The sequence below is a fragment of the Suricata suricatta genome, chromosome 16 (assembly GCF_006229205.1).
Source record: "Suricata suricatta isolate VVHF042 chromosome 16, meerkat_22Aug2017_6uvM2_HiC, whole genome shotgun sequence".
Taxonomy (NCBI): Eukaryota; Metazoa; Chordata; class Mammalia; order Carnivora; family Herpestidae; genus Suricata; species Suricata suricatta.
This window is the reverse complement of record NC_043715.1, coordinates 967,588-976,734: the sequence shown is the minus strand read 5'-3', so window position 1 is coordinate 976,734 and position 9,147 is coordinate 967,588. Positions and strand designations below refer to the sequence as shown.

General features: G+C 67.2%; 2 long non-coding RNA genes across 2 annotated transcripts; both read left to right on the top strand.

Moving 5' to 3' along the window:
- The first annotated feature begins 302 nt into the window (after positions 1 to 302).
- LOC115280683 lies at positions 303 to 6,715 on the top strand. The gene is made up of 4 exons (XR_003903889.1): positions 303 to 671; positions 2,232 to 2,391; positions 3,513 to 3,844; positions 6,692 to 6,715. It is a non-coding gene; the product is annotated as an uncharacterized LOC115280683 (long non-coding RNA).
- Positions 6,715 to 7,726, top strand: LOC115280684. The gene is made up of 2 exons (XR_003903890.1): positions 6,715 to 6,825; positions 7,034 to 7,726. It is a non-coding gene; the product is annotated as an uncharacterized LOC115280684 (long non-coding RNA).
- The last annotated feature ends 1,421 nt before the right edge of the window (positions 7,727 to 9,147 follow it).

Genomic DNA, 9,147 nt, shown 5'->3' with positions numbered 1-9,147 from the left:
AAAAATAAAAAAAATTAGGGGCCCCTGGGTGGCTGAGTAGGCTCAGGTCATGATCTCACAGATGGTGAGCTTGAGCCCCACAACAGCTCTGTGCTGACAGCTCGGAGCCTGGAGCCTGTTTTGGACTCTGTGTCTCCCTCTGTCTGCCCCTCCCCTGCTCACACTCTGTCTCTGTCTCTCAAAAATAAACATTAAAAAAAAAAAGGCCGCATATTCTACCGACTGAGCCAGCCAGGCGCCCCTACGTTCTGTGTCTTTTACCAAAATAAGAAAACAAACGCGTCCCGAGTTCAGTGAGGGACGTGAGGGACCAGAGCCCGAGGGCCGGCCGGTCCCGCGCAGGGACAGCCCGTCCTGGCCCCGCACCCGGGCTGAGCAGACGGGAACGAACGCGAGAAGCTTATCTGCCCGAGGCACGAAATCAGAGCTGGAGAGTCAGGGCCCCGGCCCTCGAGGGACCCCACCCGCGTGCTCTGCCCGGCAGCCGGCGAGGTCTGGGCTCCGTGGAGGATACCAGGCAGGTCTCGAGCGGCACCAAGGAGGAGACAGGCCCCGGCCCCCAGGTGCCCGGGGTAGGGTTGGGGTTCCCGCCGGCCCGCCAGAATGCACCAGCTCACAGGGGCCCGACCACCGCTCCTCACTCTTCTGCCGTCAGCCGGGGGCCCAGGCAGGTGGGTGATGGGGTGATGCCAGCCCAGGGGACGCGAGTGGGGACAGCCGGCCGGTGGGTGGGGTAGCAGAGGGGGCTCAGGGTCCTGTGAGCAGGGACTGGGGACGGGCAAGAGCCCAGCATAGGCAGACCGGCCTCAACAGCAAAACCTGGGCCGACGCTCACTATGCCCCGTGTCCAGGGGAGGACGCCGAGGCCTCAGGGAGACAGGCGTCCATGGCGGTGCAGCCAGGACTTAGCTCCAGACTCCTGGCTCCACCCCAGGCCTTTTGGGACACTCCGTGCAGCCATCGAAGCTGCTGGGCTAAGTGCCATGAACGTGGCCTCACTGTGCCCATACCTGCAGAGGAAGCCCAAGGCATCAGAGCAGGCTGCCTGGAGGAGACGGCCTTGAAGGCCAGCCCCAGCCCACAGCAGAGGAGGAGGGGACAGGTCCCCTCTGCCCAGGCGGCTCCCACCTCCCAGGCTGGCCTGTGACCTCACGGGGGAAATATGCCTTTTCCGGAGCCAGGAACAATAGGTCGGGGGAGGGGGAGCCCTGCAGGAAAGGACTCCCTACTGCCAGGCCCCCTGCCCGCGCCCTAGCGCAGGCTTAACCCTGCAGAGCCTCACACGGCCCTCCGCCGCCCAAAAGGCCCATCCAGCAAGCAGCTCACCAGGGCCTGGCCCTGCAGATGGGGAAGGGGTCCCGGCCGGCGCAGGTCAGGAACGGGGGGTGGAGGGCCGGCCACACACCGCCCGGCTGGGGCACCCCGTGCAGAGGCTGGACCCCAGGCCCACACTCCACCCCCCGGGGCTGGCCTATGCCAGGGGGGAGGAGGCTGCCCGGACCTTCCCCACTCCGTGCCTCCTGAGGGAGCCAGAGCTCCAAGCCTCAGTTTCCTCATCTATAAAGCAGGGTGGATGAAATATCCCCACATGGAAGAGGGGATGGGTGGGCACTTCAGCTGCTGGCAGGGCCCTCCATGCCCCTGCTGCAGGTGTGTCCGGCGCCCCCAGCAGAGGGGTGTGGGGAGGCAGAGGCCAGCATGGGCATGGGGACCAGGCAGGGGAGGCCTGGCCGGGGGTGGACAGCCAGCACTGTGCCGGGCACTGTCCCGGCTCGGAAACAGTGCGGCCCAGTGGGGCCAGCATGGGGGGTGGGGGCTGGTGCAGGACCCGCAGGGCTGAGGGGGCGGCCATGGGCGCAGGGCACCCCCCCAGGGGTGGCCACAGCAGAGGCAGGGGCACTTCCTCCTCTGCCTGCTGTGCCCTGCAGGGGTGAGGCCCTGCCGGCTCACAGGGAGAAGGGCCGAGGCCACCAGCCCAGAGGTCTGGGAGGAAGGGCGCCACGGGCAAGCAAACTTGTCCCCACCCTCCTCTGGGCCTCGGTCCCCCCACAGGCGAAAACGGAGCCAAAGGGCCGGAGCCTGAAATCCGGGGGCCTGCCCAGCTCTGCCCCCTGGGCCCGTCCCCAGCTGGTACGTGACAGGGATCTGCTGTGCCCCTCGGGGACCGCGGCAGTGGCACAGTGCCTGGCACATGGCTGGAGGGGACTGACGTGGGCCAATCCCTCGGGCAGTGGGAGCGCCGCACGGCAGCCGGCCGGCCACGCACAGGATTCCTCTGGAGAAAAACAGAAACGGAAGCAGGATCTGGGCTCATAAACGTACAGAAAGTCCCGGAACGTCAGTGCCAAGTTGCTGCTGGTGCTCACCAGGCAGGAGTCCTTGCCCCCGTCTGTAAGTCCCCTTTCCCTTAAGGAGACTGTTCTCATGTGTCCCGGACTTGGTCACAAGTGAAGTGACTCCTACAAGAAAAGCCTGTGGGGGCACACGGAAGGGGTCCCACGTGTGGTCCCATTCACACCAGGGGCTGCGGCTGGGAGGGGCATGAGTCACGGGAGTCCCCAGGGCACAGCGACAGCGGGTGGGACTGGACTCAGGCTCTCCTGACCTGGGGCCAGCACCTTCCAGGTCTGCCGCTGTCAACGGGCGGCCAAGCCCCCAGGAGGCCAGGTGGCGCCCTGGGAGGGGAGGTCAGAGTCCGCAGGACAGCTGCAAAGCAGGGACGGCACCCGGGCAGGGATCCTGGGGTGACCCCGCGCCCTCCCCCAGCCTGCTGGCTCCTGGCTGTGTGCATGCCACCTTCCTTGGCTTGGAGAAGCCCGAAATCAGCCTGCTGGCACCTGCCAGGGGGCGGGGGAGGAGGTGGGGGACAGACGTGGCAAAGGGCCCCCCAGCCTCCAGGGCTGTGGCACATCCCCATGCTGGAGTGTCAAAGCTGAACCCAGACCCTGACCCGAGGCGACCAAAAGTTTGCACCTTTCTGGAAGAGGGAGGTGGGGAGGTGGGCCTGGGCCCCAAGTGGGCTGGCCCCACCCAAGCACCCCCTACCCTCTGGAGACAAGTTCTATGGTCACAGAAAGGACAGGAAGGCAGGGTCAGAGGCCAAAGCCTCAGAGTGCAAGTGGGGGGGGAGGGGGGAGCGGGGTGTGCCCACCACGCCCACAGACCTCCGGGAACCGGCTCCTGGCCAGGCTGCCATCGGACATCCCGCCACCTGCTCACCACCCCCACAAGGTCGCCAGCGTGCGCCCCACAGCGCCGCACCCAGAAAGTCCTGCCAAGTCCTGCCGAGGGGCCTGGGGCTCCGTCCCCTGAGCAGCTCCGGCACCGGCCACACGCCGCCATTCGGGCCTCTGGCCCACAGAGCGCCACACAGTCCGGGGGGGTGAGTCCTGCCGGACGCCCCAGGGACAGAGAGCACCAGCCACAAGGCGGGGGGGGGGGCTGCAGGAGCCCCTCTCGGTTTATGAGGCTCTAAAACTCAGACACCTGCTGAGAACCCTCTCCTCCCACAGGAAGAGGTCGACCTGAAGTCAGAGCCTCACACGGCCGCGAGGGGGGAGCAGGGACACACAGGACTCAGCGAGGGTCCCCACACACTGATGCCAAGAACACAGCTACCTGCTTGGAGTCCCGCCAAGAGCCCAGGGCCCCCTGCTACTGGCCGAGGGTTTAATCAGCAAGGGATCCCCGACTCGGGTTTCACGGCTCACCTGCCAGCCGGAGGACCTGGCGGCCACTGAGGGCGGGGCACAGAGGCACCCCCCAGAGGGACCCTGCCACGCCCTCGCACGGCCCTCAGGCTGGGGGCAGCTGGCAGCCACACGTGGCCCCAGGCTGCAACAAGGTGAGCGCGGTGGTGCAGAGTGGCAGGGACAGCATGGGTGGGGGGTCTGGGGATCTGGGACCTAACAGATGCCACAAGGGCCCACACCGTGCAGGGCAGGCACCTTGAAGCCAGTGGGGGCGGGGCACGGGTGGCCCGGCCTCTGCGATCGTTTACAGGCCTCCTGATCCCAAAGTGTCACAAGTGAGGCCACCTCCTGGCCCTCGGCTCTGGTACACACTCCTCTGCCCAGACTCCCACCAAGGGCTCAGTGAAGCCCCCCCCCCCCGAAGCCCCAGCGGAGTGTCTCTCCACGTCAGACTCCGGCAGCCCCTCCCAGGAGCCGCTGGTCTCCTCGGACTGACATCCTGTTTGCTCCATGAAGGGTCAGCACGGGCCACCCTGCCCAGAGGCTCTGCCCCAGAGGCTCCCTCCGGAGAGGAGGCCAGGCTCCAGGCAGGGGCGGGGCTGCATTCCACAGGGAGGGACCTCCAGGCTGGGCTGTGACCTGACCTGCACAGGCCCCAGGTAAACAGCGGGGGCGGGCCCCCCCACGGCGCCCCCCCACCACCACCGAGAGCCCAGGGGCCACAGTGATGTCCCCAAGGCAGTGCCTGGTGCATGTGGGGGGCCCGCGGGCTAGAGCCCCCCCCCCCCAGGGGGCTTCACACAGGCCAGACCCATCCAGGGCCCTGGGCAGGTCCTCAGAGCCCCCCGCCCCGGGATCTCCCAGGGACGGCGGGACATCCTGCAGCCTCAGGGAGAGGGGCCCCCGTGGAGGGCAGAGCAGAGATCTTGCCTGGCTGCCAGCTGGGCCCCACAGGTCAGGCAGCCCCTCAGGCTCAGGGCCCCGGGCAGAGCGACAGGCCGTGCGGATGGGGACATGGGCAGGGGCAGAGAGCGGCAGCAGCTCGGTCCGGGGCCAGTGACACCTGGAGTTCCAGGTGAGGACGCTGAGCCGGACGATGCCGCTGCATCTCCACCGGAGACATGGGGGGGGGGTCCCTGGTCTTCCATGGCCCCCCCACTTCATCCAGGAAGTGGGGACAGCAGTTGTGACCCTGCCCTCAGAGTGACTGAGGGTCTTGATGGGGGTTGGGGGGCCGGCTGCGGGGGGCCGTGCCTGGGGGTGGGGACTGCAGGGGCCAAAATCCACACTAACACCGAAGGGGGTCCCGCCCCCGGGTCACTGCGATGGTTCTCCTGCGTGGGGACAAGGCCCCGGGGCCCAATGCGTCTTGATGCCATCTGGCTGGCTGACTGACCCCCAGGGTCCAGAGGCCCCCTGGGCTGAGCAGATTAGAGCAGACAGGATGAGGGCCCCCCCCCCGAATTCCAGGCTCACTGACATGACCGACAAGCCCCTGCAGGGGAGACCCCGTCACAAGGCCGCACCACCCAGGGACTCTCCGGGGCCGCCTCCCGCCCCCAAGCCGTGCGCCTGACCCTGGGCCACAGGCGCCTCACAGCGGCACAGGATGTCAGACGGGGCTGCTGCCCCGGTCTCAACAACAGCGCCCCCCCCCCAGCCCCAGAGCCCCGTCCCCCACACAGATGCCACGGGGGGACCATGGAGCACTGGAGTGAGCATCAGGAGCCAGGGCGGCAAGGCCCACACCCGCCACGGGCCCCAAATCATAAATACACTCATCCCAGCACCGCCTCTGGGGCTGGGTCTCCTGGGGACGAAGGTGGACACAAACAGATGAACGAGCCAATGAGAACAAGTCTGGTGGGAGCTGGCAGGACAGGGCTGCACAGTCAGGCCTCCAGGAAGCCCTCCCCTTGGGGGCAGAGGGGTCCTGGGCCCGGAGATCCCGCACAGGATAGGGCAGTGCAAAGGCCCTGAGGCGAGCGTGCTCTCCGACCAGAGGAGGGCAGCCAGCCGCCCCAGGGGACTGCATCCTGACACAGCCCCTCCCACCAAGGCTGCGGTGTGTTCCCATCAATTCCTCATTGTGCCAAAATGCAGCAGCACCCATCTACAGAGCGGGGGTCCCAGGCCGCCCCATCAGCACCACCTGGGAATTTGGTGGTAGTGTGGGTCCTCGGGCTCGCCTGGTCATGCGGGGCTGGTCCTGTGGTCAATGCTGGGACACGGTCTCTGGGGACCTGGACGCTCCCTACAGACTCGGAGCCCGCACTCCGGAAGCTGCCTGGTGGACCGGAGGATCCGGTGTGTCCATCCTCCGACTCAGGAGAAGCGACATGACAGTCACAACCTGCCAGCCATCCAACCTGAGGGGGACCTGGGACCACCCTGCAGGGACGATGCTGGGGCCCCTGTCCCTTAGCCTCAGGCTGCTCTCCTGCAAGTGCCCTCTCCCCACAAACCCCAGGCCGGCATCCACATCACGACCACGTGCAGCCCGGGCTTCAGAGGCGCTTCTGGGCTCCTCTCTTACCCCCTTCCGGTGGCCACACCAGCCTTTCCAAATGTGGGGGTCCGCCCCGGGCAGACCAGGTGCCCACATCTCCCCAGCTCTGGGCACAGGACCCAGGGTTGGGGCGCTGACTCAGAGCCCCACCCGGTGACTCAGCCAGCCCGCGGCACCCCGAGTCTCAGCCTGTCCAGTCTGGCTTGTGCAAATGGCCGCAAAGTCCGGTTGGCCCTGCTCTCTGGGGGCCCTTCCCGGCAGGGCAGAGGAATGCCATCTGGCTACCTCCTGTTGGCAGGTGGGCGGGGGGGAGGGGACAGGTGTGGCTGGCCAGGTGGGAGGGGAGAGGGCACAGGCCCCTCGGAGCCCGGCCTCTCCAGGGCGGAGAGAACCTGGGGGGCAGCGCTGGAAGGGATGGAGGGATCATGACACCGATTTCAGCAGGAGACCCGTGTCAGGTCACAGCTCCACCTTCCACTCTGTTCCTCAGCTTCCCTTTTGGTGAAATGGAGTGACAGCGGGCATTTGCCCCGTGACCACCTTCTCCCCACCCCGGCTCAGAACCCACCCCACCCTCCCCTCTCCGGCTCAGAGCCCATCTGCAGAAGGCACACGCATGAGCGGGTGAGCCAAGATGTTATCTGCATTCTGGATCGGGCCTCGAGGTCAGGGGGCTGTGTCGGAATGCCCGGCAGTGACACAGACACACACCCTTGCCAGCGCACCTGCGCGAGTCCCTGGGGAGGGGGGGGGGTCTGTAACGGGCCTGGGGGGCTGGGCGTGGCCAAGCTGCGGGGAAGCCTCGGTTTACACAGATTAACATTTCCATCAGTTGACTGGGTGAAGCCCAGGACCCTCCCAGAGCCAAGTGGAGCCAACCGGATGAAAGCCTGGGGAGCACAGAGGCGGCCCCTGGGAAGGAAGGCATCTCCCGGCTGCCCCGCGGAATGCGGACTGGGGTTTGCAACTTCCTCTCTGGTCTGAATCCCCAGCCAGCCCGGTGCCCTCCCTGCGGGCTCAGCAGCCGTGGTCTGTCCCGGGTGTGCGTGCTTCTGTGGGAGGTCACATGTGTCCACGTCCCACTCACGAGGTCTCCCTGAGGACCCGCCCAGCGCTGAGGGTCCGTGCCGTCTCTGCGGTCGGGCCAGATGGCCACACGCTCCGGAGGACAGGGTGCCGGGGCCTCATGCGTCCTCTGGACACTCAACAAGCTTATGAAACAGTGAGGAAAAATCAACACTGTCGGCTCATAACAACTGGCCTGGGCCCGCCCCCCAGGAAGCCAGCCTAGCAGGGACCCAGCCCCCACTGCCCCCAGCGTCCGGGCACAGGAGGAGAAGAACGGGCCTCTCCCGCAGCCGCCGCCCATCTGTGAGGCCCGAGCCACTCCCTTCCCTTTCGGCCTCCGAGGTGCCCTGCCTCCCGCGCTGGGCCGCTGGGGGTCACGGGGTGGGTACCGGCCCTTTGCTCACCTTCCCACCATCCCCTCCCTCCTCTGGTAAAAACACGCTCGGATTTCAGGATATCCTTCTGGGCTCCAGAATCCCCTCTCGGGTCACTTCCAAGGGGACGGTCCAGGTTCCGTCTGGGCCCCCAGGCGGCAGAGGGGCAGAGGCCCCAGCTGGCTGCTGAGGGGCGGGGCCCGGGCCTTGCAGAGGGCAGGCATCTGGCAACCCTGGAAACCCCTGCCCCTCCCCCACCGTGTCCCAGATCCCCCCCCAAGGGCCAGGCCCAGTGTGTGCCAGCAGCTGGGCCTGAGAAGCCAAGACACTCGGCCAGTGAGTGGCAGCACCAGGCGGGATGGCCCCGCCCAGCTTAACTGGGGGCCTCCTCTGCCAGGACCCAGCCCCCCCACTGCGCAGGATGGCCATGCCCTCCCCCCCCCCCCCCCCCCGGCTCCCCACACCTCCTTGGTTCAAGGGGCCTGCGGCGCGGCCGGCCCTGGGGCAGCACTGGGGCTCAGGCTCCGCGGATGGAATGCGCTCCCCAGGTGACAGGAACCCGACTAAGTGGCCACTTCGCGAGCACAGCGCAGCCCCCACGCCCTGGGGACCCGGCGGGCGGGACAGGGCAGGCCCGGCTCAAGTATACATTCAGTTCCTGGAAAAGCAGGGCCTCGCTGCCCACTCAGTCACAGCATCCTGTTTTTATGGAAACAAATCGAATTCCTAACAGTGCAGTAGGCCGCTGAGGTCCGAGGGGTCCTGAGCGGCAAGGCGAAGGGGCGCCCTGGGGCAGGAGGGCTCCCGAGGGCCGGAGCCCCCATCCCGGGCCCTCCTGGTGGTGCGGGCAGGCTGGCGTCACCCCCTGGATCTCAGCTGGGCTGTCACAGGAGACAGCTGTCACCTCCAGGCTCCCACCCAGACATGCAGGTCAGAAAGCACCCGAGACGCCACGGCCGTCGAGGACCCTCACCTGGCCTGCCGGCTTTGGGACTGTAGCTTCACCGTCACCACAGCCTTGGCCAGAAGCCTGGCTTTAAGTCTGTGCGTTCTGGGACCCCTGAGCCTCAGTTTCTTCACCCGTTCAATGGGGACGCCAACCCCGCCCACCCAGAGGCGGCCAAGTGTGATGCTCTTGTAGAAAGGCACAGACACCGTGGTAACATCAGCTGTCCCCGCTAACACGGAGCATGCTGGCCCCCACAAGGTCAGGGCTGAGCCTCTGGGGCTGCACAGGCCCCAGGGGGCTGGAGGGCAGGGGCCTACAGGGCGTGGGGCCAGCCCCGCCCCTGCAACAGAGTCCTGCTCACACGCAGAAGGGAGGTTCCTGGGGGGCCTACCCCAACGGCCGCAGGGAGGCCCAGGGGAGCCAGAGGTGCTCACTGGGCGCCCAGCAGGCCTGCAGGGAGGGGGCCCTGTGGGGAGGGGACCCTGTGGGGAGGTCCCCAAGGCCAAGGACATTCCCACCCACAAGCAGACAGGCTCTCCACTGGCCAGGCCCCTC